Here is a 20,939-nt window from a genome sequence, read left to right on the forward strand (position 1 = left end):
GATCGAGGCCATCCAAAGAGGAGGAGAGCTGACCGGGAGAGGAGGGCCACGTGCGAAGAGACGGGGGAGCATCCAGAAGGCAAGTTCTTCCGCGGAAGCGGAAGGGCTTGCTAAGCAGGGGGCACCAGGCGACCCGAAGCCTGGCGTGATGCCACGCCTGAAGCTCCTGATGACGTTGGCTGGCAGAAGCTGGCGGCAGTCGGCCGGGGGGTGGGGGTGGGCATCAGTGGCAGGTAGCTGGGGGGAGGGGGTTGCGTAGGGATGCAGAGTGAGAGTGTGAGTGAGCGAGTGAGTGAGTGCAACCCTGCGTGCCCATCCGTTCCGACGGACAGGGACCAAACGCCCATTCGTTTCGACGGACAGGGCTTGAGTGCCCATCTGCTGCGGCGGACAGGGCTTGAGCGCTCCTCTGTCTGGACGGACAGGGCTTGCGAGCCCATCCGTTCGCAGGGACAGAGTTTGAGTGCCAGTCCACACAGATGAACGGAGCACAGTGCCCGACCCTTCAGATGGCCGGAGCACGGGTGCACGTCCCCTGAAGTGGACGCAGCTGGGGTGCCCGTCCCTTCGCAGGGACGGAGCCGGGGGCCTCGTCCCTTCGTGTGGACTGAGGTGGGGTGCCCGTTCTTTCTGGTGGACAGAACGTGTGTGTGTGTGTGTGTGTCAGTGTGTGTGTGTGTGTGGACGGAGAGTGAATGCGAGGGGTAGGCATGGGCACCAAGCGGCTCACCAACTGAAGTTCATGACGATTTTTAGCCTGCCGTCACAAACTTCCATGAACTTTTCAAGAATTGGTGGCGGTTCGTGTTTTGAGCAGAGAGCAGGGCTTTAAAGGCACTCAGGGCCGTCCCCTTAAACCTCTGCTTTCTTTTTTTGTCCCGTGCCGCTGTTTTTCGCGGCCTCCCCGGGGACGGGAACGCAGGGGCCGAAAGGGACTCCGAGCCCTTTTCTTTATTTACTGGACCGTTTTGGTTCAGTAAAGAGAGAAATGCTACAGCTTGCATATTACAGGACTACTATTCCAAGATAGGGAAAAAACAACAAAACACACACACATCAGGCTGCCATTTCCCTATGCTTCTCTTCTTCTTGTACATCTCCCTAACGCCGTAGATGACATACTGATGCTTCTTCCCCCCAGGCTTACATAGCCAGTCTGAAAGTCCAGGATTTCTCTCCACCTCCTTCCCCCCCGCCCCAATCTGATCTCCTATGGGACTCCGCTTTCTTCTGGATTGCAAAGTTCTTGCCTTTTGCTTCAAGAACGCAAGTGTTGTGGTGTCCCGTATTCTAACGCTTTGTCTAATCAGTCAGTAGTAGCTGGTCAGGATTCTGTTTTCCATCTTGTTGCATGAAGGATCCTAGCAGCTGCTTTTGCCATGGATTGAACAAAGTAGCTAGACGCGTGGAGGAGTTTTCTTGTTCTGTTTCCTTATGTCCATATTGTATACTGTGCTAATTGCCCTTTCAATCTCTTTTGCCTCTCCTCATGAATCATATTCCAGCATTCCCAGGCTTTCTAGCAAGTCCTCCAGATGCGAAAAAACCATGCATCTGTCTCCTGCCGTTCCCAGCATTGGCTGATAGGAGTTTTTGCCATTCCTGCTCTACCTTGGGAAGCAGCAAGCTACCTAAAAAGCATCTTATCCCCGTTTTCTGTTAACATCTGACATTCAGTGTCCCCACAATGACTCCCACTGGGCCAGGCTTCTCTTCTTTCCAAGGCTTTCAGCCCATTGTGGCGCGCAGTCTTTAACTTGTCAACTTCTGGAGTCACCCTGCAATAACGATATGTTTTGAATGGCCCGCTAGCAAATGAGAATAAGCAGGCCTCCTACAGTCACTGGTTATTCCCTTGTAGAGCCTGCTGGAGGTTAAATTAGCCAAGCTACAGTCTTCCCTTCAGCCTTAATAATTTGCCGTTCCTTCCCCTCTCCAAAATTACACTGTCTCATTCTGTTTTTTTTCTTTTGAAGTTTGCGTATCGAAGGCATTGGCCAAAGCGATGGGCTTGGTCTCTTTTGACACTGAAACGATATGTTTAGCAAGCAGTCTCAAGCTTTACTCTTGATCTTTCCTCTGGATCATTCTCAGCAGTTTTTTTTTTTAAATCCTCAGTCCTTATGAATGGCTTCCTTAGGGTCCATTCTCTCTGTTTTCACACTGCTTCCTTCCTTGAGGGTCCGGAATCCAGTCCGTACTCTCAACCGGTGCTGCCGCTGATTTGTAGGACTTCATATGCGAAGCTGCAAGGCAACTCCTAGTCCTCTTTGGCCCCTTATTTCTCCTCCCGACGCACCGTTCGGATTGCGGTTCCGTCCCTAGTTCAGCCAGGAACCTAACCGCATATCCCTGGTTGGTGCCCATGCCTAGGGGATGGTTTGAGTGGGGCAGGGAGTGGTGTGAATGGAGTGGTGTGTGTGTGTGTGTGTGTGTGTGTGAGGAGGGGCTCCCTTAGTTAAGGTATGAAGGGGAGGTAGTGCACAGGTTGAAATAGATGTACTCGGGCTTGCAGCCGCCAGTTGATGCTGGCCAACCGAAGGCAGTGGAGGAGCCTGGAGGATGCCGGTGGAGGGAAGGGCAGGAGCCGTCCCTGCTTACCACGGGTTTTCCTTGTAGGGATACCCCGGGGGAGTTTTGATGAGGTTCTCCTGCAAGCCCTCAAGGGAGTCGTGGCCACTGAAAGAGGTGAGCGATGTTCCCCAACTCCTTCGCTTGCCTCTCTGCCCCTCCTGGTCCCCAGTGGGTGGGTTGGGCAAGGAGGGCTTGTGACAGCAACGGGGAAGGCAGTGTCTGGGAGAGCTAAACCTTTCGGCTCACTGTGTGCTCTTTCGGGAAGTGGGAAGGGGAGCGGGCTGAGGTGGAAGGGGCCCTGAGTTCTCAGACTGGCCTTGTAGACTTGTTGTCTGTTTCTTCAGCAGACTGAGGAAGCTTGCAGATCGAGGCCATCCAAAGAGGAGGAGAGCTGACCGGGAGAGGAGGGCCACGTGCGAAGAGACGGGGGAGCATCCAGAAGGCAAGTTCTTCCGCGGAAGCGGAAGGGCTTGCTAAGCAGGGGGCACCAGGCGACCCGAAGCCTGGCGTGATGCCACGCCTGAAGCTCCTGATGATGTTGGCTGGCAGAAGCTGGCGGCAGTCGGCCGGGGGGTGGGGGTGGGCATCAGTGGCAGGTAGCTGGGGGGAGGGGGTTGCGTAGGGATGCAGAGTGAGAGTGTGAGTGAGCGAGTGAGTGAGTGCAACCCTGCGTGCCCATCCGTTCCGACGGACAGGGACCAAACGCCCATTCGTTTCGACGGACAGGGCTTGAGTGCCCATCTGCTGCGGCGGACAGGGCTTGAGCGCTCCTCTGTCTGGACGGACAGGGCTTGCGAGCCCATCCGTTCGCAGGGACAGAGTTTGAGTGCCAGTCCACACAGATGAACGGAGCACAGTGCCCGACCCTTCAGATGGCCGGAGCACGGGTGCACGTCCCCTGAAGTGGACGCAGCTGGGGTGCCCGTCCCTTCGCAGGGACGGAGCCGGGGGCCTCGTCCCTTCGTGTGGACTGAGGTGGGGTGCCCGTTCTTTCTGGTGGACAGAACGTGTGTGTGTGTGTGTGTCAGTGTGTGTGTGTGTGTGTGTGGACGGAGAGTGAATGCGAGGGGTAGGCATGGGCACCAAGCGGCTCACCAACTGAAGTTCATGACGATTTTTAGCCTGCCGTCACAAACTTCCATGAACTTTTCAAGAATTGGTGGCGGTTCGTGTTTTGAGCAGAGAGCAGGGCTTTAAAGGCACTCAGGGCCGTCCCCTTAAACCTCTGCTTTCTTTTTTTGTCCCGTGCCGCTGTTTTTCGCGGCCTCCCCGGGGACGGGAACGCAGGGGCCGAAAGGGACTCCGAGCCCTTTTCTTTATTTACTGGACCGTTTTGGTTCAGTAAAGAGAGAAATGCTACAGCTTGCATATTACAGGACTACTATTCCAAGATAGGGGAAAAAACAACAAAACACACACACATCAGGCTGCCATTTCCCTATGCTTCTCTTCTTCTTGTACATCTCCCTAACGCCGTAGATGACATACTGATGCTTCTTCCCCCCAGGCTTACATAGCCAGTCTGAAAGTCCAGGATTTCTCTCCACCTCCTTCCCCCCCGCCCCAATCTGATCTCCTATGGGACTCCGCTTTCTTCTGGATTGCAAAGTTCTTGCCTTTTGCTTCAAGAACGCAAGTGTTGTGGTGTCCCGTATTCTAACGCTTTGTCTAATCAGTCAGTAGTAGCTGGTCAGGATTCTGTTTTCCATCTTGTTGCATGAAGGATCCTAGCAGCTGCTTTTGCCATGGATTGAACAAAGTAGCTAGACGTGTGGAGGAGTTTTCTTGTTCTGTTTCCTTATGTCCATATTGTATACTGTGCTAATTGCCCTTTCAATCTCTTTTGCCTCTCCTCATGAATCATATTCCAGTATTCCCAGGCTTTCTAGCAAGTCCTCCAGATGCGAAAAAACCATGCATCTGTCTCCTGCCGTTCCCAGCATTGGCTGATAGGAGTTTTTGCCATTCCTGCTCTACCTTGGGAAGCAGCAAGCTACCTAAAAAGCATCTTATCCCCGTTTTCTGTTAACATCTGACATTCAGTGTCCCCACAATGACTCCCACTGGGCCAGGCTTCTCTTCTTTCCAAGGCTTCAAGCCCATTGTGGCGCGCAGTCTTTAACTTGTCAACTTCTGGAGTCACCCTGCAATAACGATATGTTTTGAATGGCCCGCTAGCAAATGAGAATAAGCAGGCCTCCTACAGTCACTGGTTATTCCCTTGTAGAGCCTGCTGGAGGTTAAATTAGCCAAGCTACAGTCTTCCCTTCAGCCTTAATAATTTGCCGTTCCTTCCCCTCTCCAAAATTACACTGTCTCATTCTGTTTTTTTTCTTTTGAAGTTTGCGTATCGAAGGCATTGGCCAAAGCGATGGGCTTGGTCTCTTTTGACACTGAAACGATATGTTTAGCAAGCAGTCTCAAGCTTTACTCTTGATCTTTCCTCTGGATCATTCTCAGCAGTTTTTTTTTTTAAATCCTCAGTCCTTATGAATGGCTTCCTTAGGGTCCATTCTCTCTGTTTTCACACTGCTTCCTTCCTTGAGGGTCCGGAATCCAGTCCGTACTCTCAACCGGTGCTGCCGCTGATTTGTAGGACTTCATATGCGAAGCTGCAAGGCAACTCCTAGTCCTCTTCGGCCCCTTATTTCTCCTCCCGACGCACCGTTCGGATTGCGGTTCCGTCCCTAGTTCAGCCAGGAACCTAACCGCATATCCCTGGTTGGTGCCCATGCCTAGGGGATGGTTTGAGTGGGGCAGGGAGTGGTGTGAATGGAGTGGTGTGTGTGTGTGTCTGTGTGTGTGTGAGGAGGGGCTCCCTTAGTTAAGGTATGAAGGGGAGGTAGTGCACAGGTTGAAATAGATGTACTCGGGCTTGCAGCCGCCAGTTGATGCTGGCCAACCGAAGGCAGTGGAGGAGCCTGGAGGATGCCGGTGGAGGGAAGGGCAGGAGCCGTCCCTGCTTACCACGGGTTTTCCTTGTAGGGATACCCCGGGGGAGTTTTGATGAGGTTCTCCTGCAAGCCCTCAAGGGAGTCGTGGCCACTGAAAGAGGTGAGCGATGTTCCCCAACTCCTTCGCTTGCCTCTCTGCCCCTCCTGGTCCCCAGTGGGTGGGTTGGGCAAGGAGGGCTTGTGACCTGTATGCCAGCAACGGGGAAGGCAGTGTCTGGGAGAGCTAAACCTTTCGGCTCACTGTGTGCTCTTTCGGGAAGTGGGAAGGGGAGCGGGCTGAGGTGGAAGGGGCCCTGAGTTCTCAGACTGGCCTTGTAGACTTGTTGTCTGTTTCTTCAGCAGACTGAGGAAGCTTGCAGATCGAGGCCATCCAAAGAGGAGGAGAGCTGACCGGGAGAGGAGGGCCACGTGCGAAGAGACGGGGGAGCATCCAGAAGGCAAGTTCTTCCGCGGAAGCGGAAGGGCTTGCTAAGCAGGGGGCACCAGGCGACCCGAAGCCTGGCGTGATGCCACGCCTGAAGCTCCTGATGACGTTGGCTGGCAGAAGCTGGCGGCAGTCGGCCGGGGGGTGGGGGTGGGCATCAGTGGCAGGTAGCTGGGGGGAGGGGTTGCGTAGGGATGCAGAGTGAGAGTGTGAGTGAGCGAGTGAGTGAGTGCAACCCTGCGTGCCCATCCGTTCCGACGGACAGGGACCAAACGCCCATTCGTTTCGACGGACAGGGCTTGAGTGCCCATCTGCTGCGGCGGACAGGGCTTGAGCGCTCCTCTGTCTGGACGGACAGGGCTTGCGAGCCCATCCGTTCGCAGGGACAGAGTTTGAGTGCCAGTCCACACAGATGAACGGAGCACAGTGCCCGACCCTTCAGATGGCCGGAGCACGGGTGCACGTCCCCTGAAGTGGACGCAGCTGGGGTGCCCGTCCCTTCGCAGGGACGGAGCCGGGGGCCTCGTCCCTTCGTGTGGACTGAGGTGGGGTGCCCGTTCTTTCTGGTGGACAGAACGTGTGTGTGTGTGTGTGTGTCAGTGTGTGTGTGTGTGTGGACGGAGAGTGAATGCGAGGGGTAGGCATGGGCACCAAGCGGCTCACCAACTGAAGTTCATGACGATTTTTAGCCTGCCGTCACAAACTTCCATGAACTTTTCAAGAATTGGTGGCGGTTCGTGTTTTGAGCAGAGAGCAGGGCTTTAAAGGCACTCAGGGCCGTCCCCTTAAACCTCTGCTTTCTTTTTTTGTCCCGTGCCGCTGTTTTTCGCGGCCTCCCCGGGGACGGGAACGCAGGGGCCGAAAGGGACTCCGAGCCCTTTTCTTTATTTACTGGACCGTTTTGGTTCAGTAAAGAGAGAAATGCTACAGCTTGCATATTACAGGACTACTATTCCAAGATAGGGAAAAAACAACAAAACACACACACATCAGGCTGCCATTTCCCTATGCTTCTCTTCTTCTTGTACATCTCCCTAACGCCGTAGATGACATACTGATGCTTCTTCCCCCCAGGCTTACATAGCCAGTCTGAAAGTCCAGGATTTCTCTCCACCTCCTTCCCCCCCGCCCCAATCTGATCTCCTATGGGACTCCGCTTTCTTCTGGATTGCAAAGTTCTTGCCTTTTGCTTCAAGAACGCAAGTGTTGTGGTGTCCCGTATTCTAACGCTTTGTCTAATCAGTCAGTAGTAGCTGGTCAGGATTCTGTTTTCCATCTTGTTGCATGAAGGATCCTAGCAGCTGCTTTTGCCATGGATTGAACAAAGTAGCTAGACGCGTGGAGGAGTTTTCTTGTTCTGTTTCCTTATGTCCATATTGTATACTGTGCTAATTGCCCTTTCAATCTCTTTTGCCTCTCCTCATGAATCATATTCCAGCATTCCCAGGCTTTCTAGCAAGTCCTCCAGATGCGAAAAAACCATGCATCTGTCTCCTGCCGTTCCCAGCATTGGCTGATAGGAGTTTTTGCCATTCCTGCTCTACCTTGGGAAGCAGCAAGCTACCTAAAAAGCATCTTATCCCCGTTTTCTGTTAACATCTGACATTCAGTGTCCCCACAATGACTCCCACTGGGCCAGGCTTCTCTTCTTTCCAAGGCTTTCAGCCCATTGTGGCGCGCAGTCTTTAACTTGTCAACTTCTGGAGTCACCCTGCAATAACGATATGTTTTGAATGGCCCGCTAGCAAATGAGAATAAGCAGGCCTCCTACAGTCACTGGTTATTCCCTTGTAGAGCCTGCTGGAGGTTAAATTAGCCAAGCTACAGTCTTCCCTTCAGCCTTAATAATTTGCCGTTCCTTCCCCTCTCCAAAATTACACTGTCTCATTCTGTTTTTTTTCTTTTGAAGTTTGCGTATCGAAGGCATTGGCCAAAGCGATGGGCTTGGTCTCTTTTGACACTGAAACGATATGTTTAGCAAGCAGTCTCAAGCTTTACTCTTGATCTTTCCTCTGGATCATTCTCAGCAGTTTTTTTTTTTAAATCCTCAGTCCTTATGAATGGCTTCCTTAGGGTCCATTCTCTCTGTTTTCACACTGCTTCCTTCCTTGAGGGTCCGGAATCCAGTCCGTACTCTCAACCGGTGCTGCCGCTGATTTGTAGGACTCCATATGCGAAGCTGCAAGGCAACTCCTAGTCCTCTTCGGCCCCTTATTTCTCCTCCCGACGCACCGTTCGGATTGCGGTTCCGTCCCTAGTTCAGCCAGGAACCTAACCGCATATCCCTGGTTGGTGCCCATGCCTAGGGGATGGTTTGAGTGGGGCAGGGAGTGGTGTGAATGGAGTGGTGTGTGTGTGTGTGTGTGTGTGTGTGAGGAGGGGCTCCCTTAGTTAAGGTATGAAGGGGAGGTAGTGCACAGGTTGAAATAGATGTACTCGGGCTTGCAGCCGCCAGTTGATGCTGGCCAACCGAAGGCAGTGGAGGAGCCTGGAGGATGCCGGTGGAGGGAAGGGCAGGAGCCGTCCCTGCTTACCACGGGTTTTCCTTGTAGGGATACCCCGGGGGAGTTTTGATGAGGTTCTCCTGCAAGCCCTCAAGGGAGTCGTGGCCACTGAAAGAGGTGAGCGATGTTCCCCAACTCCTTCGCTTGCCTCTCTGCCCCTCCTGGTCCCCAGTGGGTGGGTTGGGCAAGGAGGGCTTGTGACCTGTATGCCAGCAACGGGGAAGGCAGTGTCTGGGAGAGCTAAACCTTTCAGCTCACTGTGTGCTCTTTCGGGAAGTGGGAAGGGGAGCGGGCTGAGGTGGAAGGGGCCCTGAGTTCTCAGACTGGCCTTGTAGACTTGTTGTCTGTTTCTTCAGCAGACTGAGGAAGCTTGCAGATCGAGGCCATCCAAAGAGGAGGAGAGCTGACTGGGAGAGGAGGGCCACGTGCGAAGAGACGGGGGAGCATCCAGAAGGCAAGTTCTTCCGCGGAAGCGGAAGGGCTTGCTAAGCAGGGGGCACCAGGCGACCCGAAGCCTGGCGTGATGCCACGCCTGAAGCTCCTGATGACGTTGGCTGGCAGAAGCTGGCGGCAGTCGGCCGGGGGGTGGGGGTGGGCATCTGTGGCAGGTAGCTGGGGGGAGGGGGTTGCGTAGGGATGCAGAGTGAGAGTGTGAGTGAGCGAGTGAGTGAGTGCAACCCTGCGTGCCCATCCGTTCCGACGGACAGGGACCAAACGCCCATTCGTTTCGACGGACAGGGCTTGAGTGCCCATCTGCTGCGGCGGACAGGGCTTGAGCGCTCCTCTGTCTGGACGGACAGGGCTTGCGAGCCCATCCGTTCGCAGGGACAGAGTTTGAGTGCCAGTCCACACAGATGAACGGAGCACAGTGCCCGACCCTTCAGATGGCCGGAGCATGGGTGCACGTCCCCTGAAGTGGACGCAGCTGGGGTGCCCGTCCCTTCGCAGGGACGGAGCCGGGGGCCTCGTCCCTTCGTGTGGACTGAGGTGGGGTGCCCGTTCTTTCTGGTGGACAGAACGTGTGTGTGTGTGTGTCAGTGTGTGTGTTTGTGTGGACGGAGAGTGAATGCGAGGGGTAGGCATGGGCACCAAGCGGCTCACCAACTGAAGTTCATGACGATTTTTAGCCTGCCGTCACAAACTTCCATGAACTTTTCAAGAATTGGTGGCGGTTCGTGTTTTGAGCAGAGAGCAGGGCTTTAAAGGCACTCAGGGCCGTCCCCTTAAACCTCTGCTTTCTTTTTTTGTCCCGTGCCGCTGTTTTTCGCGGCCTCCCCGGGGACGGGAACGCAGGGGCCGAAAGGGACTCCGAGCCCTTTTCTTTATTTACTGGACCGTTTTGGTTCAGTAAAGAGAGAAATGCTACAGCTTGCATATTACAGGACTACTATTCCAAGATAGGGAAAAAACAACAAAACACACACACATCAGGCTGCCATTTCCCTATGCTTCTCTTCTTCTTGTACATCTCCCTAACGCCGTAGATGACATACTGATGCTTCTTCCCCCCAGGCTTACATAGCCAGTCTGAAAGTCCAGGATTTCTCTCCACCTCCTTCCCCCCCGCCCCAATCTGATCTCCTATGGGACTCCGCTTTCTTCTGGATTGCAAAGTTCTTGCCTTTTGCTTCAAGAACGCAAGTGTTGTGGTGTCCCGTATTCTAACGCTTTGTCTAATCAGTCAGTAGTAGCTGGTCAGGATTCTGTTTTCCATCTTGTTGCATGAAGGATCCTAGCAGCTGCTTTTGCCATGGATTGAACAAAGTAGCTAGACGCGTGGAGGAGTTTTCTTGTTCTGTTTCCTTATGTCCATATTGTATACTGTGCTAATTGCCCTTTCAATCTCTTTTGCCTCTCCTCATGAATCATATTCCAGCATTCCCAGGCTTTCTAGCAAGTCCTCCAGATGCGAAAAAACCATGCATCTGTCTCCTGCCGTTCCCAGCATTGGCTGATAGGAGTTTTTGCCATTCCTGCTCTACCTTGGGAAGCAGCAAGCTACCTAAAAAGCATCTTATCCCCGTTTTCTGTTAACATCTGACATTCAGTGTCCCCACAATGACTCCCACTGGGCCAGGCTTCTCTTCTTTCCAAGGCTTTCAGCCCATTGTGGCGCGCAGTCTTTAACTTGTCAACTTCTGGAGTCACCCTGCAATAACGATATGTTTTGAATGGCCCGCTAGCAAATGAGAATAAGCAGGCCTCCTACAGTCACTGGTTATTCCCTTGTAGAGCCTGCTGGAGGTTAAATTAGCCAAGCTACAGTCTTCCCTTCAGCCTTAATAATTTGCCGTTCCTTCCCCTCTCCAAAATTACACTGTCTCATTCTGTTTTTTTTCTTTTGAAGTTTGCGTATCGAAGGCATTGGCCAAAGCGATGGGCTTGGTCTCTTTTGACACTGAAACGATATGTTTAGCAAGCAGTCTCAAGCTTTACTCTTGATCTTTCCTCTGGATCATTCTCAGCAGTTTTTTTTTTTAAATCCTCAGTCCTTATGAATGGCTTCCTTAGGGTCCATTCTCTCTGTTTTCACACTGCTTCCTTCCTTGAGGGTCCGGAATCCAGTCCGTACTCTCAACCGGTGCTGCCGCTGATTTGTAGGACTTCATATGCGAAGCTGCAAGGCAACTCCTAGTCCTCTTCGGCCCCTTATTTCTCCTCCCGACGCACCGTTCGGATTGCGGTTCCGTCCCTAGTTCAGCCAGGAACCTAACCGCATATCCCTGGTTGGTGCCCATGCCTAGGGGATGGTTTGAGTGGGGAAGGGAGTGGTGTGAATGGAGTGGTGTGTGTGTGTGTGTGTGTGTGTGTGTGTGTGAGGAGGGGCTCCCTTAGTTAAGGTATGAAGGGGAGGTAGTGCACAGGTTGAAATAGATGTACTCGGGCTTGCAGCCGCCAGTTAATGCTGGCCAACCGAAGGCAGTGGAGGAGCCTGGAGGATGCCGGTGGAGGGAAGGGCAGGAGCCGTCCCTGCTTACCACGGGTTTTCCTTGTAGGGATACCCCGGGGGAGTTTTGATGAGGTTCTCCTGCAAGCCCTCAAGGGAGTCGTGGCCACTGAAAGAGGTGAGCGATGTTCCCCAACTCCTTCGCTTGCCTCTCTGCCCCTCCTGGTCCCCAGTGGGTGGGTTGGGCAAGGAGGGCTTGTGACCTGTATGCCAGCAACGGGGAAGGCAGTGTCTGGGAGAGCTAAACCTTTCAGCTCACTGTGTGCTCTTTCGGGAAGTGGGAAGGGGAGCGGGCTGAGGTGGAAGGGGCCCTGAGTTCTCAGACTGGCCTTGTAGACTTGTTGTCTGTTTCTTCAGCAGACTGAGGAAGCTTGCAGATCGAGGCCATCCAAAGAGGAGGAGAGCTGACCGGGAGAGGAGGGCCACGTGCGAAGAGACGGGGGAGCATCCAGAAGGCAAGTTCTTCCGCGGAAGCGGAAGGGCTTGCTAAGCAGGGGGCACCAGGCGACCCGAAGCCTGGCGTGATGCCACGCCTGAAGCTCCTGATGACGTTGGCTGGCAGAAGCTGGCGGCAGTCGGCCGGGGGGTGGGGGTGGGCATCTGTGGCAGGTAGCTGGGGGGAGGGGGTTGCGTAGGGATGCAGAGTGAGAGTGTGAGTGAGCGAGTGAGTGAGTGCAACCCTGCGTGCCCATCCGTTCCGATGGACAGGGACCAAACGCCCATTCGTTTCGACGGACAGGGCTTGAGTGCCCATCTGCTGCGGCGGACAGGGCTTGAGCGCTCCTCTGTCTGGACGGACAGGGCTTGCGAGCCCATCCGTTCGCAGGGACAGAGTTTGAGTGCCAGTCCACACAGATGAACGGAGCACAGTGCCCGACCCTTCAGATGGCCGGAGCACGGGTGCACGTCCCCTGAAGTGGACGCAGCTGGGGTGCCCGTCCCTTCGCAGGGACGGAGCCGGGGGCCTCGTCCCTTCGTGTGGACTGAGGTGGGGTGCCCGTTCTTTCTGGTGGACAGAACGTGTGTGTGTGTGTGTCAGTGTGTGTGTTTGTGTGGACGGAGAGTGAATGCGAGGGGTAGGCATGGGCACCAAGCGGCTCACCAACTGAAGTTCATGACGATTTTTAGCCTGCCGTCACAAACTTCCATGAACTTTTCAAGAATTGGTGGCGGTTCGTGTTTTGAGCAGAGAGCAGGGCTTTAAAGGCACTCAGGGCCGTCCCCTTAAACCTCTGCTTTCTTTTTTTGTCCCGTGCCGCTGTTTTTCGCGGCCTCCCCGGGGACGGGAACGCAGGGGCCGAAAGGGACTCCGAGCCCTTTTCTTTATTTACTGGACCGTTTTGGTTCAGTAAAGAGAGAAATGCTACAGCTTGCATATTACAGGACTACTATTCCAAGATAGGGAAAAAACAACAAAACACACACACATCAGGCTGCCATTTCCCTATGCTTCTCTTCTTCTTGTACATCTCCCTAACGCCGTAGATGACATACTGATGCTTCTTCCCCCCAGGCTTACATAGCCAGTCTGAAAGTCCAGGATTTCTCTCCACCTCCTTCCCCCCCGCCCCAATCTGATCTCCTATGGGACTCCGCTTTCTTCTGGATTGCAAAGTTCTTGCCTTTTGCTTCAAGAACGCAAGTGTTGTGGTGTCCCGTATTCTAACGCTTTGTCTAATCAGTCAGTAGTAGCTGGTCAGGATTCTGTTTTCCATCTTGTTGCATGAAGGATCCTAGCAGCTGCTTTTGCCATGGATTGAACAAAGTAGCTAGACGCGTGGAGGAGTTTTCTTGTTCTGTTTCCTTATGTCCATATTGTATACTGTGCTAATTGCCCTTTCAATCTCTTTTGCCTCTCCTCATGAATCATATTCCAGCATTCCCAGGCTTTCTAGCAAGTCCTCCAGATGCGAAAAAACCATGCATCTGTCTCCTGCCGTTCCCAGCATTGGCTGATAGGAGTTTTTGCCATTCCTGCTCTACCTTGGGAAGCAGCAAGCTACCTAAAAAGCATCTTATCCCCGTTTTCTGTTAACATCTGACATTCAGTGTCCCCACAATGACTCCCACTGGGCCAGGCTTCTCTTCTTTCCAAGGCTTTCAGCCCATTGTGGCGCGCAGTCTTTAACTTGTCAACTTCTGGAGTCACCCTGCAATAACGATATGTTTTGAATGGCCCGCTAGCAAATGAGAATAAGCAGGCCTCCTACAGTCACTGGTTATTCCCTTGTAGAGCCTGCTGGAGGTTAAATTAGCCAAGCTACAGTCTTCCCTTCAGCCTTAATAATTTGCCGTTCCTTCCCCTCTCCAAAATTACACTGTCTCATTCTGTTTTTTTTCTTTTGAAGTTTGCGTATCGAAGGCATTGGCCAAAGCGATGGGCTTGGTCTCTTTTGACACTGAAACGATATGTTTAGCAAGCAGTCTCAAGCTTTACTCTTGATCTTTCCTCTGGATCATTCTCAGCAGTTTTTTTTTTTAAATCCTCAGTCCTTATGAATGGCTTCCTTAGGGTCCATTCTCTCTGTTTTCACACTGCTTCCTTCCTTGAGGGTCCGGAATCCAGTCCGTACTCTCAACCGGTGCTGCCGCTGATTTGTAGGACTTCATATGCGAAGCTGCAAGGCAACTCCTAGTCCTCTTCGGCCCCTTATTTCTCCTCCCGACGCACCGTTCGGATTGCGGTTCCGTCCCTAGTTCAGCCAGGAACCTAACCGCATATCCCTGGTTGGTGCCCATGCCTAGGGGATGGTTTGAGTGGGGAAGGGAGTGGTGTGAATGGAGTGGTGTGTGTGTGTGTGTGTGTGTGTGTGTGTGTGAGGAGGGGCTCCCTTAGTTAAGGTATGAAGGGGAGGTAGTGCACAGGTTGAAATAGATGTACTCGGGCTTGCAGCCGCCAGTTAATGCTGGCCAACCGAAGGCAGTGGAGGAGCCTGGAGGATGCCGGTGGAGGGAAGGGCAGGAGCCGTCCCTGCTTACCACGGGTTTTCCTTGTAGGGATACCCCGGGGGAGTTTTGATGAGGTTCTCCTGCAAGCCCTCAAGGGAGTCGTGGCCACTGAAAGAGGTGAGCGATGTTCCCCAACTCCTTCGCTTGCCTCTCTGCCCCTCCTGGTCCCCAGTGGGTGGGTTGGGCAAGGAGGGCTTGTGACCTGTATGCCAGCAACGGGGAAGGCAGTGTCTGGGAGAGCTAAACCTTTCAGCTCACTGTGTGCTCTTTCGGGAAGTGGGAAGGGGAGCGGGCTGAGGTGGAAGGGGCCCTGAGTTCTCAGACTGGCCTTGTAGACTTGTTGTCTGTTTCTTCAGCAGACTGAGGAAGCTTGCAGATCGAGGCCATCCAAAGAGGAGGAGAGCTGACCGGGAGAGGAGGGCCACGTGCGAAGAGACGGGGGAGCATCCAGAAGGCAAGTTCTTCCGCGGAAGCGGAAGGGCTTGCTAAGCAGGGGGCACCAGGCGACCCGAAGCCTGGCGTGATGCCACGCCTGAAGCTCCTGATGACGTTGGCTGGCAGAAGCTGGCGGCAGTCGGCCGGGGGGTGGGGGTGGGCATCTGTGGCAGGTAGCTGGGGGGAGGGGGTTGCGTAGGGATGCAGAGTGAGAGTGTGAGTGAGCGAGTGAGTGAGTGCAACCCTGCGTGCCCATCCGTTCCGATGGACAGGGACCAAACGCCCATTCGTTTCGACGGACAGGGCTTGAGTGCCCATCTGCTGCGGCGGACAGGGCTTGAGCGCTCCTCTGTCTGGACGGACAGGGCTTGCGAGCCCATCCGTTCGCAGGGACAGAGTTTGAGTGCCAGTCCACACAGATGAACGGAGCACAGTGCCCGACCCTTCAGATGGCCGGAGCACGGGTGCACGTCCCCTGAAGTGGACGCAGCTGGGGTGCCCGTCCCTTCGCAGGGACGGAGCCGGGGGCCTCGTCCCTTCGTGTGGACTGAGGTGGGGTGCCCGTTCTTTCTGGTGGACAGAACGTGTGTGTGTGTGTGTCAGTGTGTGTGTTTGTGTGGACGGAGAGTGAATGCGAGGGGTAGGCATGGGCACCAAGCGGCTCACCAACTGAAGTTCATGACGATTTTTAGCCTGCCGTCACAAACTTCCATGAACTTTTCAAGAATTGGTGGCGGTTCGTGTTTTGAGCAGAGAGCAGGGCTTTAAAGGCACTCAGGGCCGTCCCCTTAAACCTCTGCTTTCTTTTTTTGTCCCGTGCCGCTGTTTTTCGCGGCCTCCCCCGGGGACGGGAACGCAGGGGCCGAAAGGGACTCCGAGCCCTTTTCTTTATTTACTGGACCGTTTTGGTTCAGTAAAGAGAGAAATGCTACAGCTTGCATATTACAGGACTACTATTCCAAGATAGGGAAAAAACAACAAAACACACACACATCAGGCTGCCATTTCCCTATGCTTCTCTTCTTCTTGTACATCTCCCTAACGCCGTAGATGACATACTGATGCTTCTTCCCCCCAGGCTTACATAGCCAGTCTGAAAGTCCAGGATTTCTCTCCACCTCCTTCCCCCCCGCCCCAATCTGATCTCCTATGGGACTCCGCTTTCTTCTGGATTGCAAAGTTCTTGCCTTTTGCTTCAAGAACGCAAGTGTTGCTGGTGTCCCGTATTCTAACGCTTTGTCTAATCCGTCAGTAGTAGCTGGTCAGGATTCTGTTTTCCATCTTGTTGCATGAAGGATCCTAGCAGCTGCTTTTGCCATGGATTGAACAAAGTAGCTAGACGTGTGGAGGAGTTTTCTTGTTCTGTTTCCTTATGTCCATATTGTATACTGTGCTAATTGCCCTTTCAATCTCTTTTGCCTCTCCTCATGAATCATATTCCAGCATTCCCAGGCTTTCTAGCAAGTCCTCCAGATGCGAAAAAACCATGCATCTGTCTCCTGCCGTTCCCAGCATTGGCTGATAGGAGTTTTTGCCATTCCTGCTCTACCTTGGGAAGCAGCAAGCTACCTAAAAAGCATCTTATCCCCGTTTTCTGTTAACATCTGACATTCAGTGTCCCCACAATGACTCCCACTGGGCCAGGCTTCTCTTCTTTCCAAGGCTTTCAGCCCATTGTGGCGCGCAGTCTTTAACTTGTCAACTTCTGGAGTCACCCTGCAATAACGATATGTTTTGAATGGCCCGCTAGCAAATGAGAATAAGCAGGCCTCCTACAGTCACTGGTTATTCCCTTGTAGAGCCTGCTGGAGGTTAAATTAGCCAAGCTACAGTCTTCCCTTCAGCCTTAATAATTTGCCGTTCCTTCCCCTCTCCAAAATTACACTGTCTCATTCTGTTTTTTTTCTTTTGAAGTTTGCGTATCGAAGGCATTGGCCAAAGCGATGGGCTTGGTCTCTTTTGACACTGAAACGATATGTTTAGCAAGCAGTCTCAAGCTTTACTCTTGATCTTTCCTCTGGATCATTCTCAGCAGTTTTTTTTTTTAAATCCTCAGTCCTTATGAATGGCTTCCTTAGGGTCCATTCTCTCTGTTTTCACACTGCTTCCTTCCTTGAGGGTCCGGAATCCAGTCCGTACTCTCAACCGGTGCTGCCGCTGATTTGTAGGACTTCATATGCGAAGCTGCAAGGCAACTCCTAGTCCTCTTCGGCCCCTTATTTCTCCTCCCGACGCACCGTTCGGATTGCGGTTCCGTCCCTAGTTCAGCCAGGAACCTAACCGCATATCCCTGGTTGGTGCCCATGCCTAGGGGATGGTTTGAGTGGGGCAGGGAGTGGTGTGAATGGAGTGGTGTGTGTGTGTGTGTGTGTGTGAGGAGGGGCTCCCTTAGTTAAGGTATGAAGGGGAGGTAGTGCACAGGTTGAAATAGATGTACTCGGGCTTGCAGCCGCCAGTTGATGCTGGCCAACCGAAGGCAGTGGAGGAGCCTGGAGGATGCCGGTGGAGGGAAGGGCAGGAGCCGTCCCTGCTTACCACGGGTTTTCCTTGTAGGGATACCCCGGGGGAGTTTTGATGAGGTTCTCCTGCAAGCCCTCAAGGGAGTCGTGGCCACTGAAAGAGGTGAGCGATGTTCCCCAACTCCTTCGCTTGCCTCTCTGCCCCTCCTGGTCCCCAGTGGGTGGGTTGGGCAAGGAGGGCTTGTGACAGCAACGGGGAAGGCAGTGTCTGGGAGAGCTAAACCTTTCGGCTCACTGTGTGCTCTTTCGGGAAGTGGGAAGGGGAGCGGGCTGAGGTGGAAGGGGCCCTGAGTTCTCAGACTGGCCTTGTAGACTTGTTGTCTGTTTCTTCAGCAGACTGAGGAAGCTTGCAGATCGAGGCCATCCAAAGAGGAGGAGAGCTGACCGGGAGAGGAGGGCCACGTGCGAAGAGACGGGGGAGCATCCAGAAGGCAAGTTCTTCCGCGGAAGCGGAAGGGCTTGCTAAGCAGGGGGCACCAGGCGACCCGAAGCCTGGCGTGATGCCACGCCTGAAGCTCCTGATGACGTTGGCTGGCAGAAGCTGGCGGCAGTCGGCCGGGGGGTGGGGGTGGGCATCAGTGGCAGGTAGCTGGGGGGAGGGGGTTGCGTAGGGATGCAGAGTGAGAGTGTGAGTGAGCGAGTGAGTGAGTGCAACCCTGCGTGCCCATCCGTTCCGACGGACAGGGACCAAACGCCCATTCGTTTCGACGGACAGGGCTTGAGTGCCCATCTGCTGCGGCGGACAGGGCTTGAGCGCTCCTCTGTCTGGACGGACAGGGCTTGCGAGCCCATCCGTTCGCAGGGACAGAGTTTGAGTGCCAGTCCACACAGATGAACGGAGCACAGTGCCCGACCCTTCAGATGGCCGGAGCACGGGTGCACGTCCCCTGAAGTGGACGCAGCTGGGGTGCCCGTCCCTTCGCAGGGACGGAGCCGGGGGCCTCGTCCCTTCGTGTGGACTGAGGTGGGGTGCCCGTTCTTTCTGGTGGACAGAACGTGTGTGTGTGTGTGTGTGTCAGTGTGTGTGTTTGTGTGGACGGAGAGTGAATGCGAGGGGTAGGCATGGGCACCAAGCAGCTCACCAACTGAAGTTCATGACGATTTTTAGCCTGCCGTCACAAACTTCCATGAACTTTTCAAGAATTGGTGGCGGTTCGTGTTTTGAGCAGAGAGCAGGGCTTTAAAGGCACTCAGGGCCGTCCCCTTAAACCTCTGCTTTCTTTTTTTGTCCCGTGCCGCTGTTTTTCGCGGCCTCCCCGGGGACGGGAACGCAGGGGCCGAAAGGGACTCCGAGCCCTTTTCTTTATTTACTGGACCGTTTTGGTTCAGTAAAGAGAGAAATGCTACAGCTTGCATATTACAGGACTACTATTCCAAGATAGGGAAAAAACAACAAAACACACACACATCAGGCTGCCATTTCCCTATGCTTCTCTTCTTCTTGTACATCTCCCTAACGCCGTAGATGACATACTGATGCTTCTTCCCCCCAGGCTTACATAGCCAGTCTGAAAGTCCAGGATTTCTCTCCACCTCCTTCCCCCCCGCCCCAATCTGATCTCCTATGGGACTCCGCTTTCTTCTGGATTGCAAAGTTCTTGCCTTTTGCTTCAAGAACGCAAGTGTTGTGGTGTCCCGTATTCTAACGCTTTGTCTAATCCGTCAGTAGTAGCTGGTCAGGATTCTGTTTTCCATCTTGTTGCATGAAGGATCCTAGCAGCTGCTTTTGCCATGGATTGAACAAAGTAGCTAGACGTGTGGAGGAGTTTTCTTGTTCTGTTTCCTTATGTCCATATTGTATACTGTGCTAATTGCCCTTTCAATCTCTTTTGCCTCTCCTCATGAATCATATTCCAGCATTCCCAGGCTTTCTAGCAAGTCCTCCAGATGCGAAAAAACCATGCATCTGTCTCCTGCCGTTCCCAGCATTGGCTGATAGGAGTTTTTGCCATTCCTGCTCTACCTTGGGAAGCAGCAAGCTACCTAAAAAGCATCTTATCCCCGTTTTCTGTTACCATCTGACATTCAGTGTCCCCACAATGACTCCCACTGGGCCAGGCTTCTCTTCTTTCCAAGGCTTTCAGCCCATTGTGGCGCGCAGTCTTTAATTTGTCAACTTCTGGAGTCACCCTGCAATAACGATATGTTTTGAATGGCCCGCTAGCAAATGAGAATAAGCAGGCCTCCTACAGTCACTGGTTATTCCCTTGTAGAGCCTGCTGGAGGTTAAATTAGCCAAGCTACAGTCTTCCCTTCAGCCTTAATAATTTGCCGTTCCTTCCCCTCTCCAAAATTACACTGTCTCATTCTGTTTTTTTTCTTTTGAAGTTTGCGTATCGAAGGCATTGGCCAAAGCGATGGGCTTGGTCTCTTTTGACACTGAAACGATACGTTTAGCAAGCAGTCTCAAGCTTTACTCTTGATCTTTCCTCTGGATCATTCTCAGCAGTTTTTTTTTTTAAATCCTCAGTCCTTATGAATGGCTTCCTTAGGGTCCATTGTCTCTGTTTTCACACTGCTTCCTTCCTTGAGGGTCCGGAATCCAGTCCGTACTCTCAACCGGTGCTGCCGCTGATTTGTAGGACTTCATATGCGAAGCTGCAAGGCAACTCCTAGTCCTCTTCGGCCCCTTATTTCTCCTCCCGACGCACCGTTCGGATTGCGGTTCCGTCCCTAGTTCAGCCAGGAACCTAACCGCATATCCCTGGTTGGTGCCCATGCCTAGGGGATGGTTTGAGTGGGGCAGGGAGTGGTGTGAATGGAGTGGTGTGTGTGTGTGTGTGTGTGTGTGTGAGGAGGGGCTCCCTTAGTTAAGGTATGAAGGGGAGGTAGTGCACAGGTTGAAATAGATGTACTCGGGCTTGCAGCCGCCAGTTGATGCTGGCCAACCGAAGGCAGTGGAGGAGCCTGGAGGATGCCGGTGGAGGGAAGGGCAGGAGCCGTCCCTGCTTACCACGGGTTTTCCTTGTAGGGATACCCCGGGGGAGTTTTGATGAGGTTCTCCTGCAAGCCCTCAAGGGAGTCGTGGCCACTGAAAGAGGTGAGCGATGTTCCCCAACTCCTTCGCTTGCCTCTCTGCCCCTCCTGGTCCCCAGTGGGTGGGTTGGGCAAGGAGGGCTTGTGACCTGTATGCCAGCAACGGGGAAGGCAGTGTCTGGGAGAGCTAAACCTTTCGGCTCACTGTGTGCTCTTTCGGGAAGTGGGAAGGGGAGCGGGCTGAGGTGGAAGGGGCCCTGAGTTCTCAGACTGGCCTTGTAGACTTGTTGTCTGTTTCTTCAGCAGACTGAGGAAGCTTGCAGATCGAGGCCATCCAAAGAGGAGGAGAGCTGACCGGGAGAGGAGGGCCACGTGCGAAGAGACGGGGGAGCATCCAGAAGGCAAGTTCTTCCGCGGAGGCGGAAGGGCTTGCTAAGCAGGGGGCACCAGGCGACCCGAAGCCTGGCGTGATGCCACGCCTGAAGCTCCTGATGACGTTGGCTGGCAGAAGCTGGCGGCAGTCGGCCGGGGGGTGGGGGTGGGCATCAGTGGCAGGTAGCTGGGGGGAGGGGGTTGCGTAGGGATGCAGAGTGAGAGTGTGAGTGAGCGAGTGAGTGAGTGCAACCCTGCGTGCCCATCCGTTCCGACGGACAGGGA

Source organism: Paroedura picta, unplaced genomic scaffold (genome assembly GCF_049243985.1).
Source record: "Paroedura picta isolate Pp20150507F unplaced genomic scaffold, Ppicta_v3.0 Ppicta_v3_sca28, whole genome shotgun sequence".
NCBI lineage: Eukaryota > Metazoa > Chordata > Lepidosauria > Squamata > Gekkonidae > Paroedura > Paroedura picta.